The 13799-nt window shown below is 43.0% G+C and overlaps 1 protein-coding gene and 1 long non-coding RNA gene across 3 annotated transcripts in view; one reads left to right on the top strand and one right to left on the bottom strand.

Annotated features, from left to right (window-relative positions):
• Window positions 1–13799, bottom strand: part of LOC142698164 (protein kinase C delta type-like) — a 336589-nt gene that overhangs the window by 164613 nt on the left and 158177 nt on the right. The gene's annotated exons all lie outside the window — the stretch shown is intronic.
• On the top strand, window positions 6985–8247 carry LOC142698167 (uncharacterized). Its single transcript, XR_012865716.1, has 3 exons — window positions 6985–7360; window positions 7443–7648; window positions 8135–8247. It is a non-coding gene; the product is annotated as an uncharacterized LOC142698167 (long non-coding RNA).

Below are 13799 nucleotides of genomic sequence, written 5' to 3'. Positions count from 1 at the left end.
TCATGGGGTTCCGGTCAATATTGTTTCTGACAGAGGGGTACAATTTGTTTCATTGTTTTGGAGAGCTTTCTGTAAGAAGCTGGAGATTGATCTGTCCTTTTCCTCGGCCTTCCATCCTGAAACTAATGGCCAAACTGAGAGGACTAATCAGTCTGTGGAACTATACTAAAGTTGTTTTATCTCAAACTTTCAAGATTATTGGGTCTCCTTCATTCCCCTCGCCGAATTTTCCCTTAATAACCGGGTCAGTAGCTCGTCGGGGGTTTCCCCCTTCTTCTGTAATTTTGGGCTTAATCCACGGTTCTCCTCCGTTTCACCTGGTGGTTCCAACAATACCGAGGTAGATGTCGTTCATCGGGAACTGTGCACAGTCTGGGCCTAGGTTCAGAAGAACCTTGAGGCGTCCCAGATCATCAAAAAGACTCAGGCAGATAAAAGACGTTCAACTAACCCTCTGCTTGTGGTCGGGGATCTGGTGTGGCTGTCTTCTAAAAATTTGCGCCTTAAAGTTCCGTCCAAGAAGTTTGCTCCCTGGTATATAGGGCCATACAAAATTATTGAGGTCCTCAACCCTGTCACCTTCCGGCTGGAGTTACCCCCGTCTTTTCAGATACACAACGTTTTCCTTGCCTCCCTCTTGAAAAGCTGCTCCCCGTCCTTGGCTACATCGAGGAAACCTCCGGTTCCTGTTCTCACTCCGGATGGGGTAGAATTCGAGGTAGCCAAGATTGTGGACAGCAGGATGGTCCAAGGCTCCCTCCAGTACCTGGTCCATTGGAGAGGATACGGGGCTGAGGAGAGGACTTGGGTACCCGCCCGGGATGTTCACGCCGGTATATTGCTCAGCAAGTTCCAATTTCGGTTCCCCAACAAGCCAGGCCCACCTAGGAAGGGTCCAGTGGCCCCTCATAAAAAGGGGGGTACTGTAAAGGGTTTGCCAGACACAGGTTCTGTGTCGACGCCCGGGGTTAATCAGCCTTCATCAGCTCCAAGGTCTGCTCGAGTGACGCGATCTGTTACCACTCAGGCTGGCAGGCTGAGGAGAGGGAGAACCTATCAAAGCCTGGCCTGACGGTTCTAGCTCCTGCCCTTGGTCTATTTTTACCCTCACTTGCAGCATGTTCCTTGCCTGTGATTGTCTGGTTTCCTGGCTCTGCGATTCTTGCTACTTACCTTATTGACCGCTGTTACTTATTGACCCTGGCTTGACTGACTATTCTCCTGCTCTGATTTGCTACTTCGTACTCTCCTGGTTTGTCTCGGCTCGTTCACCACTGCCTGTTGCGCACGGTGTTGCCGTGGGCAACTGCCCCTACCTCCCCCTTTATCTTCTGTGTGCCCTTGTCTTGTGTTGTCTGTCTTGCACTTATTGAGCGTATCGACCATCGCCCAGTTGTACGCCGTCACTTAGGACGGGCCGTGCAAGTAGGCAGGGACTGAGTTTCGGGTAGATTAGGGCTCACCTGTCTGTCTCCCTACCCCGTTTCATTACACTATGACACCTGATAGCTCTGCTACTTGATAGGAGACAGCGGCTCAGCAGACAGTATCACATATAATATGCTTAGATACAACGGCTTAGCAGACAGTACCACACATGCTAGGCCCAATTAGAAGGTTAATTGTGAAAACATTTCTTATGGTGTTTCTCGATAAAGGTCACTTGAGCTGGTATCATTTAAACAGTTAACCGATGAATGGCGCTGTTTATGTGGAATTTACCCTGCGGACTAATGTACCATATAATGTATTAATTTTTTTTTTTTAAAAACCTACATTTTGTGGGGTGAATTGAAAAAAAACCTGTAATTCCGCCATTTCTGTTTTGATTTTACAGTGTTCATCGGGCGGCATGAATTGCATGATAACTTGATTCTGCGGGTCACTACGATTATGGCGATACCAAATTTATATAGTTTTATTTTTTACAAAATAATTTGTTTTTGTGACGCTGCATTCGAAGATGAACTGCATAGTTTTTCAATGCAACAGCACTTCATAGGGCGGGAAGGGGTTAAAACCCACTCTCTGAAGCCCCCCTTCAAGATACATTTCAACTAATCTGGTCCCCATGGCAGAAATCTGTCTTTCCATCTGGCACCTCCAGCAGACTCCTTTCAGTCTAGTTTGATTTCTTTTACCTCAGAGTTCCCCTTTTTCCCTTTTTTTAATTTCTTCTTTCCCTCTCCCCTTCTTCTCCTTCTCCCCCCACTTTTTTTGAACTATTTCTAACAGGAGCTGTGCACGATTAGAAAAATATGTCTGCTTTCTTCCAAAAACAGCACCACACCTATCCACAGGTTGTATCTGGTATTGCAGGTTTGCTCCATTGAAGTGAATGGTAATGAGCTGTAGTACCACACACAACCTATGGACAGGTGTGGTGCTGGTTTTTGGAGAAAGCAGACAAGTTATCTTATCCTGGACAACCCTTTGTCATGGATAGTTCTTGTGCGGAGATGCTCCCTGCATTATCCCTTTTCCTTTATGGACGCTGATATGTTCTATTCAGCTTTATGGCCTCTGTGGTAAGTACACTGCCAGTCATTAAAGGGTTAACACTTCAGACCACTGTGGGTGACGTCACAATGTATGAGTTGTGCAGTGGTAATAAATTCCTGTAGTAATGATGATGAAGGTGCTGATGTCATAAATACAAATGTTTATGACATAAAGAAGATTCCATATTAGAAGGTTTTACTGCCACATTCAGCGCCATATTGGATGGGACTGAGGACCTTGAGCTTGACTTCCCCACCAATACCGACCTGATGTAATTTGGAGGTTCTAGCAGGGAAACCCTTCACCCCAGACCACTTCTTCATCACAGTGATGCCATCCTCTTCATACGGGTTGTCTGTAATAGAGGGGGGATTCCAGCAGGAGATCCCCCTCTATTAGCCAGAGCAGAGACAGGTGCTACAAGGAGGCATCTGGAGGACCCGTCTCATCCGTGGATCGCCCATTTATTTTAATGGGTGCCCAGGTAGAGAGACATCCGCCTAGCCAACCAGATCAGCCGATTTATGTGTTTTATGTTGTTCGTTCATTGTATTGTCTTTCCTTGAAAATCTGAGAAAACGTACAAATTCTGCTACAAATGATATTTTGGCACCTTCTAAGCCCAGAGGAAGGGCAATCCTCCAGCCATGGTTTCCCTAGAGGTTTCCCCCACAGGGGGTTTTTCCTTTCCTGCGTGCTGGAGGGTGACTCTTCGTGAGTCGGAGGTTTGCCATTTTGGGTTTGGTCATATAATATAATAAAAGTTTTGATCATTTAACACCCAATTATAATGTTTTGTGTCTTTATTTTGCATTCTTTGGTTTGGTGATTGGGATTCTGGGTCTATCACATATCACAAAATCATAAGGCCGGACATCTACTTCCCACACTGACATAGAATGGAGACAACAAGCGTTGCTGCACAATTAAGTGTACACATCCTTACATTAACCCCTTCCCGACATTTGCCGTATGGGTACGCCATGGAAAGCTATGACTTCCCGCAAATTGCCGTATCCATACGCCAAATGTTTGGCACCGTCTCTGAATCTGAGTCTGTGCCATCATCACCGGATCTCAGCTGTATCTTACAGCTGACATCCGGCTGTAATGGCGGGGACTGAAATTAGCTTTGATCCCCGCCATTAACCCCTTAAGTGCAGCGCTCAAACGCGAGTGCTGCACTTAAGGTGTTTGCAGCTCATCGGAACCCCAGCAATGAAATTGCCGGGGTTCCGGTGGCTGCAATGGCATCCGGAGGCCTAATACTGGCCTTACGGTCTGCCTAGCACGGAAGCCGGTCAAGATCCGCCCGGCGTCGGAGCCTGATTGGCTTCCGTAGCCACCGGCAAGATGGCGCCGGCTCAGGAGCTGATCCGTCGTCATCAGTGGTGGAAGTCAGCTGTATGTTACAGCGGACATCCACCTGTAATGGCAGGAACCGGAGCTAGCTCCGATCCCTGCCATTAACCCCTTCGATGCAGCAATCGAAAGCGATTGCTGCATCGTAGTGGTTACTAGCAGATCACCAGCTCTGACAGGCAATCAGGACTGGCGACTGCTGCTATGGCAACAGGAGACACAGTGGCCTCCTGCTCTGCAATTACGGAAGCCGATTAGGCCCCGCCAGAAGGGGAAGCCTAATTGGCTTGCTGTCAGTGAATAACTGACAGATCTAATACATTGCACTACGTAGGTAGTTCAATGTATTAGAAAAAAAACATCAGACAGTTGGAACTTCAAGTCCCCTAGTGAGACTTGAAAAAAAGTGTAAAAGAAAGTATGAAAAAGTGTAAAAGAAAGTGAAAAAAATAAAAGTTTGAAAACAATAAAAGTTTCAAGTAATAAAATAAAACACAATTGCCCTTTTTCTCTTATCAAGTCCTTTATTATTGAAAAAAAATAATAAACCATATGTATTTGGCATCGCCGCGACCCTAACGACCTGAGGTATCAAAATATTATATTATTTATTGCACGCGGTGAACAGCGTAAAAAAAAACCCGTAAAAAACTATACCAGAGTTTCTGTTTTTTGGTCACTTTGCCCTACAAATATTGGAATAAAAAAGTGATCAAAAATTCGCCCGTATCCAAAAATAGTACCTATAAAAACTATAGCTCGTCCCGCAAAAAACAAGCCCTCGTACAGCTCCGGCGACAAAAATATTAAAACGTTATGGTTCTCACAACTTGGCGACAGAAAAAATACATTCTTTTTACAAAAGTAATTTTATTGTGCAAAAAGTTGTAAAACATAAAAAAGTTCTATAAATTAGGTATTGCCGGAATCGTACTGACCCGCAGAATAAAGGTAACATGTAGTTTATAACGCGTGGTGAACACTGTATGAAAAAAACTAAAAAATCTGTGCCAGAATTGCGTTTTTTTGTTTACCTGGCCTCCCAAAAAATAGGATAAAAGGTGATCAAAAAGTCGCATGTACCCCAAAATGGTACCAATAATCGCTACAGCTCGTCCCGCAACAAACCAGCCCTCATACCACTACGTCTATGAAAAATAAAATTAGTTATGACTCCAATAAGCCAGGAAATAAAAAAATATGCAGTTGTGCCCGAGGGGAACATTTCTTCTGTTTCAAGTGGCGAATTATTAAGGTTCTAAAATTAGGGAACCAGGAAGGGGAGAGCCCAAACATATCTGCTGGAAGCGAGGGTGCCCGTATTATACCAGGACAACACTTCACAGCAAAACTCCCCAAACTGCAAAGGTGCGGAGTGTGGACCAAACGGGGGATAAGAAAGGACGCCATTTATCAGTGCGACACCGGCCTGTGCAGAAAGGATTGTGTCACAGCGTAACACACATCTATGGATTATTTATTATTTTTTTTACCCCATTATTATACCCCCTGACTATGCCCCTTATATACTCCGCCCCGCTTACATGTACCCCCACATTATAAACGGAAACACCAGTAAGACTCCAAACAAATATAGAATCTGGGTTTATATTTAGGGGTCTGTATTTATTAAGGGGTCTAGTCTGGGGTCTGTATTTATTTAGGGGTCTGGTCTGGGGTCTGTATTTTGTTAGGGGTCTGGGGTCTGTATTTATTTAGGGGTCTGCATTTATTTAGAGGTCTAGTCTGGGGTCTGTATTTATTTAGGGGTTAGGTCTGTAGTCTGAATTCATTTAGGGATATGGTCTGGGGTCTGTAATTATTTAGTGGTCTGGTCTGTGGTCTACATTGATTTAGGTGTCTGGTCTGGGGTCTCCATTGATTTAGGTGTCTAGTCTGGGGTCTGCATTTATTTAGGGGTCTAGTCTGGGGTCTGTATTTATTTAGGAGTCTGGTCTGGGGTCTGTATTTATTTAGGGGTCTAGTCTGGGGTCTGCATTTATTTAGAGGTCTAGTCAGGGGTCTGCATTTATTTAGGGGTCCAGTCTGGGGTCTGTATTTGTTTAGGGGTCTGTTCTGCGGTCTGCATTGATTTAGGGGCATATTCTTGGGTCAGTATTTATATAGGGGTGTAGTCTGGGGTCTGTATTTATTTAGGGGTCTGGTCTGGGGTCTGTATTCATTTAGGGGTCTAGTCTTTGGTCTGTATTTATTTAGGGGTCTGGTCTGGGGTCTGCATTTATTTAGGGGTCTGGTCTGGGGTCTGCATTTATTTAGCGGTCTGGTCTGGGGTCTGTATTTATTTAGGGGTCTGGTCTGGGGTCTGCATTTCTTTAGGGGTCTGATCTGGGGTCTGTAATTATTTAGGGGTCTGTTTTTGTTTAGGGAGGTCTGGGGATTATAATAATTTTGTAGGTCTATCTGTATTTACTCTAAAAATATTGAATAAAGCCCTATTTGACAACACCATCACAAAGGAGCTTTACAAAGCACTTACACCAGTTGAACCGACAATCCAAACCCTCTACTTACTACCTAAAGTCCATAAAGACTCTAAGATTCCTCCAGGAAGGCCCATCATATCAGGTAGGGGTAATATGACAGAAAAAAACTGTAACTTTATTGACTATAATTTAAAGGGATTTGTCGAGTGCTTACCATCATACGTACGAGACACAGCAGATCTTCTGCAAAGGGTTGACGGAATCAATATAGAGGATGATATGTTGTCAGTCACTTGCGACGTTGAGTCGCTATACACCAGTATACGTCATGCTGACGGACTCAAAGCAGCTGAATTCTTTCTCAACACAGGAAACATGGAAACTAATTTCTCTAAGTTTATACTTACCTTACTTGAATTCGCCCTTATTCACAACTTTTTCATTTTTAACTGGTCTTTCTACCTACAGCTCCAGGGAACGGCAATGGGGGCGGCCTGTGCACCCTCATATGCCAATTTGTTCCTCGGGCTGTGGGAGAGGGATCTTTTCCAGGGTGGGCAGGGTGTCTCAATGGACCAGGTCATATTTTTTTGTCCCGATACATTGATGACATCCTGCTCATCTGGAAAGATACGCCGGCATCACTTGCCACTTTTATACATGACTTGAACAAAAATGACTTCAATATCAAGTTAACCTATCATTCTAATAAACATCAAGCAGAATTTTTGGACATTAAACTATTACGGGACTCTAATGGTTTCCTCCAAACTGATGTATTCCGTAAAACCACTGCGGTAAACTCTTTTCTTCATGCTTCTTCTTCTCACCCCAAACAGACTATATGGGCAGTACCAACAGGCCAATTCTTCAGGATCAGAAGGATTTGTTTCTCTATAGAGGTCTTTGAAAAACAAGCCTATGACCTCACTAATCGTTTTCTGGCCCGCGGATATAGCAAAAGATCGATCAAAAAAGCGTACTATCGTGCCAAAAGTACTCCGAGAGAGAATCTTTTATTCCCTAAACCGAAAAGCCAGTCTGAAGTACAGGTAAGATTTACAACAAACTACCAATCACGCTGGTTTCAAATGAAGGGAATAATTAAACAATTTTGGCCCATTTTACTCACAGACCCCACAATAGAAAAAGATATCACCAAGTACCCAAGTATCTCTGCGAGACGATCACAAAACCTCAAAGACTATCTTGTCAAGAGCTACTATCAACGTAATGACTTGAAGTTCCCATTTGGTACCCAAAATGGGGCTGTAGAGCATGTGGAAGTTGTGTTGCGTGCCCCAACATTGAGAGGGCGACCTCTTTTTCTTATTCAGCAGGTAAGAAAACCTTTACCATTACGCATTCAATTTCGTGTTCAACAAAAGCAGTAGTTTACTATGCTACATGCCCATACCCCAAAATATATATTGGTCTCACATCCAGAGAATTTAAGATCCGGGTTAGAGAACATGTAAGAGACATCATGGGAGCGGGGGCCATTGAAACATTAGAAACTTTAAAAGCTGTAGACACACTTTAAGACACACCATGCATGTGACCCGACGAAATTGAAAGTTAGGGGCATTGATTGCATCGAACCAAATATTCGTAAAGGTGATATATAAAAAAAAACTGGCTCAGTGTGAATCAAAGTGGATCTGGACTCTGGGGACTCTGCGTCCACTTGGACTAAATGAAAATGTGAATTTTGCTCCATTTCTCTGACCATTGACCTCCAGTGGGTCACTCTTTATAACATAAATGTACGTTGTATATATTTTATTTTAATTTGTATTGTTATTAATTTGCCCTCCATTTTTCAGTTTCTCTACAGATAGTTGTGTCGCTACTTTATTGGGTGACCTCGGAAGTAGGAATATTTATATGAAGACATGTGGCTAATATAGCGAATAATGACTCATATAACAATAATATGCATATTGATCCATTTTGGTTATATGATTGCATAGAAATATACATTTATTTTATTAAATGCACTAAATGTATTTTATGACCATTTTTATTATATATAGCTTATACATGCGTATATTTTATGCATCTGTTGTATATATTTCTATTATTCTTTGTTTCCACATTGGTTACACGCTTTTCACCTTTTAGTCACACACACAGTCATGTTTGGAATATGTTTCTGTACCATGTACGTATACTTTTTTCTTCACTAATGTCATTTCTCTTCTATTTATATTTTTATTCGTTTTTGCACTTGCATATTTATTTATATGTCTAAATATGCATATCTATACATGTCACTTAATATATATATATTTTTTATTTTTCATGATATATAGTTATATTTTTTTGTATATACATAGTTTTGTGTACACTTATACTATATGAATTCACATAACCAATTTTATACATAGGTTCTACTCACTTTTTTATCACACATAAAAACATACAACATATAATGTTTTACCAATTTCGGGTCACTTTATTTCATATCACCATCATACATAATATATATATATTTTCACTCTATTTATTTTTATGCATTTATTTCTCAATGATGTGCTTGACATATAACCATGACCGATGATAGAATTATAGTTCATAACGCCATCGCCATACTGTCAGTTTGGTACTTCATCCAATGTATAAATCAATACTATGTCTTTTGTTGCGACATCGTCCAGTCAGGCTAATCTGTATCCATACCCACCTATATATCCAGGCATGTACAGCTGTGCGCTTACGCCAGGGGGAGTGACTGGGCTATCTCGTTGCTCGTGCGTCTATATCCCAGTGGGCGGGGCTTCGCGACGTCAGACGTCGTCGATCCCCCGCCCGCCTGGATGACGCGTGGCCAGGAGTGTGCCGTCGGCCATCTTTAGACCTGGCGCATGACGCCAGTACGAGCTAACACATTGCCTGGATGAGTAACGCCCCTATCATGCCTGATTGAATGCTGTGCATGTAAATGGAGGGTCCCACTGGAGAGACGCCACCCCCGGACGAAGGCATTTCGTCAGCGATGATTGGAAACTGTCAGTATGTATGGACACAGACCTTTAACCGGTTAAGGACTAGGCTGTTTTACAGCTAAATGACCAGAGCAAATTTGACAATTTTGCTTTGCGCTTCTTTAGATGACTATAACTCTGCAGGTGAATAAAGTTCATCTTTGAATTTTACACTCTTCTTAAAGGACAGATAGGGCTTTGTTTTAGTGGCATTTGTCAGTATATATCATTTTTATTTCTTTCTCTAAAGTGGGCAAAATTGGAAAAAAATGCAAGAATTTAGCAATTGCGTCAGTTTATGATAGCTTTTTCCCACACAAAATGAACCACAGACAAAATTAATCTCCTTTCACATTCTGCCACTTCTCCTGTGCATGGGGATACCAAATATGTGTGCCTTATTCACTGTGCGGGCATGTGCCAGGGCTTGGCATAAAAGGAGGCTTTTTGGTCCAGGAATTCTGCACTTGACTTTATAGCCGCATACTGTTTTCTGGGGGGCCTAATGCTGCTGAAACATTAGAATCACCCCATAAATGACTTCATTCACACAAGTAGACCCCACAAGGTTTCCTTCAAGGGGTTTATCATATTTTTAGACTGTCCAGTTTTCTTCTGAAAGTTTCTTGAATAAGATGGATCAAAATAAAATTAGCAATTTTTTAGCAAATACGTCAGTTTATACCAGCATTTTTCACACACGGCATAGACCACGGACAAAAATAATCTCCTTTCACTTTCTGCCACTTCTCCTGTGCATGGGGATACCAAATATGTGTGTCTTATTATCACATAGAGAAGTAGGAGGGCGGACGATAGAAGAAGATTATTTCACAAATAACTTTTTTTCAAAGCTGGTTTTACAAAACTCAACAGAGTTTCTATAACACGTCCAAAATATCTGCTCTTGAAGCAGAAATCCCAAAATATTCATCTAGGGGTAGAATGGGAATTTATTTTTTTGGGTTTTCTAAAATAAGAAATTGCAGGTTTATGCAAATGGAGCTCTCCAGCAGATGAACTTTAGAGAACATGCAAACATGACATCCACCCCCCACCCATTCCCTCCCCCAGCCTTGGAGTAAAATCAGGGGAAAAATAAAAACGTAATGTAGGGCAAATATATTTTCAACGAATTAACTAAAATCTAATAATGCAGAACAGTGTGGTATTTTTTAAAACATGGCTCAATGCACAGGCCTGGTTGTAAGGGACATGAGGGACAGAAATATCGGGAATCTTTGCGGTGCCGGTCTTTTCTGCAGACGCGGCACTTTTTCTGGGGGTTGCTTCTGGTTGGTGTTGGGGGAATCCGACTGATGAAGTGTCTTTCAGTCAGTCGCGTGACATCCTCAGACTGGGGGCATTCTCGGGTGTCCTGAACATCAAAAATGAGGCCCTCAATAATTTTCTCCTGGAAATCCAGGTATGTGTCTCTGCCTCTGTTTTTTTTGTAGAGCACAAATGAGTTGTGGATTTGCCACCTGTAACAGATAAATGGCCACTTTTTTGTACCAGGTTTTAGTTTGGCGTTTTACTAAATAGGGCTGTAAAACCTGGTCGCTTAAATCCACCCCCCCATGTACTTGTTATATTCGGACCCGATCACTGGTTTGTGCTTGTCCGATGTTGCCCCTCTTTCCCTCACTGCCACTGTTCCTGCGGTATGAATCGTGCTTAGCACATACACATCTTTGCGATCCCTGAAATTGACCGCCAGCAATTCTTCAGATGCATAAGCACAGGAGACCCCCTTTACCATGCGCTTCCCCACTAATTGCTGTGGAAAACCAATTCTGTTTTTGCGCATGGTACCACATGCCCCAGTCCTTGCAGCATGCAAATGCCTAAACGGGCACACTGGAATAAAAATGATCACAGTACAGGTGGTACCCCTGGTGAAGCAGAGGCTGCATTATCTCCCACACGATCTTACTGCTGGTGGAAAGATCAGGGGGGCATCCAGGAACATTTATTGAGCGGTCCCGCACTTCATAAATCCTGAAGGCGGTGGTATATCCTGACCCGCTTTCACACAGTTTGTAGAGCTTAACGCCATATCTTGCCCTTTTGGAAGGTAGATATTGGCGAAAGCTAAGTCTGCCATGAAAGTTGAGGAGGGATTCGTCCACACTTACATTCTGCTCAGGGGTGTAGAGTTGCAGAAATAAATTATTCAGGGAATTTACTAGCGGTCTTATTTTGAACAACCGATCCCGGTTTGCATCGGTACTTGGGGGGGCCTGTGCGTTGTCATTGAAGTGGAGGAACCTCATTATTGTCTCATAACGAGACCTGGGCATTACTGCAGAATATACTGGGGTGGCTTGGGCGGGTCTTGTTGACCAGTAAGACCTAATGGAGGGCTTTTTGACAATACCCATATTTAGGGTGAGCCCCAAAAATTTTTTTAATTCCTGCTAATTGGTGGGCGTCCAATCTCTGGCATGGGTGGATGAAGGTTTCTGCCTTATATATTGCGTGGCATATAAATTTGTTTCGTGGACAATCTGATTTAGGATGTCGTCGGTTATAAATAAATGGAAGTAATCCATTTGGACAAAATTTGTATTGTCCACGGTTATGCCAGGAGTGGCAGTAAATCCGTGGATTCTAGGCCCAAAAGATGGGGCAGGTGCCCATACAAGAGCCTGGACTGAAGGGACCAGGCTGTCCTGTGCTACAGCGCTACTTGGCCCTGCGCTTTCATGTTCTGGAGTTTCAACTGCATCAGGGACAACGTTCCCTGAAGATGAACCTGAAGTGACGCTGTCATCGTCACTACCTAAAACAGGTTCCATCTCGGACGCCATCTCTGATGCGGTCTCCGACTCAGACCACAGCATGGCGTATGCCTCCTTGGCGCTAAACAACTTCCTCGCCATAACGTAACTAACACTAACTAAACAAATTATTATTTTTTTTTCTATAAAACACACAAACTAACTGCTATATATAAAAACACCGAAAAAGGCCATACTTACAAATGGACACAGCCAGGCCAGAAATGCTGATGAAAGGGCGAGCAGGTGCTTTAAATAATAATAGCCACTCCCACTAGTCTTGAGGGGAGTGGTGTGTGGTGCATGGGATGTGTAGTAAGAAATAATAAATGAACTCGCAAGTCTGGGGATCCTTGTCGTGGATTGCGAGCTTGCGTCCTTTTGGCCAAAATGATTACCAATACCCCAGGTATTTTTCATTATTATGTATATTCGCTTCTCTTGGACACAGCCGGGTCTTTGATGCTGGGAGAGCATGGTGTGTTGTTGTTTGGCATAGCAAGCAGGGTAGCCCGCTCTATGAATTATCAAGGCGTCACAAATAGGCTTCTACCTGGCTATACACGTTGTGCCTCATGACGTACACACTATCCCTCCATGTTTCACTCACTTGCACCCCATTATCCATTTATTTCTATTGAGGCACTTCATTTATTACTGCCCCCTATATTTCACTTATAGTATTACACTTGCACACACACTATTCATTTATTATTTCTTACTACACATCCCATGCACCACACACCACTCCCCTCAAGACTAGTGGGAGTGGCTATTATTATTTAAAGCACCTGCTCGCCCTTTCATCAGCATTTCTGGCCTGGCTGTGTCCATTTGTAAGTATGGCCTTTTTCGGTGTTTTTGTATATGTCCCTGTGTTTTTATCGGTTCTGTAACTGCTATATATATCTACACTACCGCTAACAAAAAATAAATCGCTATTGCTATATATATTATATATATATGTGGATATATATATAATTATATACTCCCTACCTGCCTATTCTAATAGAATAAAAGAAAGAAAGGTAGATAGAAAAAAAGATAGATGGATAGATAGATTGTATAGATAGATAGAAATCTATCTATACAGAGAATGTTTTATGAGTCTAACTGTATTTTTTTGTAACTGTAACTGTATTCTTCTGGCAGCAATTCTCCCGAGTCTCTTCTTCTCCTCAAACTGAAACAATGTTTGAGGAGAAGAAAAGAGGCAGGAGATTTACTGCCAGAAAAGTCAAAATAAAACAAATGTGGTCGCTGTGATAGGTTTTCACAGTGACCACATGTTCAGGGACCATCAGATTGGTCCCTGATACTCTGCCCAGTGCCCAGAGCTGTTGGTAACAGCGTGGGCACAGGGCTGTGTGCACGCGATCGAGTGCACACTGTTTTCTATGCAGAAATGCATGTGATCGCTGTGATTGGTTGTCACAGCGATCACATGTTCAGGGGCCAAAAGATTGACCCCTGACATTCTGCCCAGTGCCCATGGCTGTTAGCAACAGCCAGGGCATAGAGCTGTGTGCACGCATGCACAGTCTCTGAAGTGAAAGACAGACTTGGGGTATACTAACAATGCTCAGGCAAGGATCAGATGGGTTGGGCCCTTCTTATAGTCCAGGAAATCATGTGTGTTGATGATGGTGATTTCCTACATGTGCGTGCGCTGGCCCTTTAAGAGAGGGCACGAGCGTGCGCGCGCACCCTACGGGACAGAG

The sequence above is a fragment of the Rhinoderma darwinii genome (genome assembly GCF_050947455.1).
Source record: "Rhinoderma darwinii isolate aRhiDar2 chromosome 12 unlocalized genomic scaffold, aRhiDar2.hap1 SUPER_12_unloc_4, whole genome shotgun sequence".
NCBI classification, from domain to species: domain Eukaryota; kingdom Metazoa; phylum Chordata; class Amphibia; order Anura; family Rhinodermatidae; genus Rhinoderma; species Rhinoderma darwinii.
The sequence above is the reverse complement of the archived record's forward strand: the minus strand, read 5'-3'. Positions and strand labels throughout refer to the sequence as shown.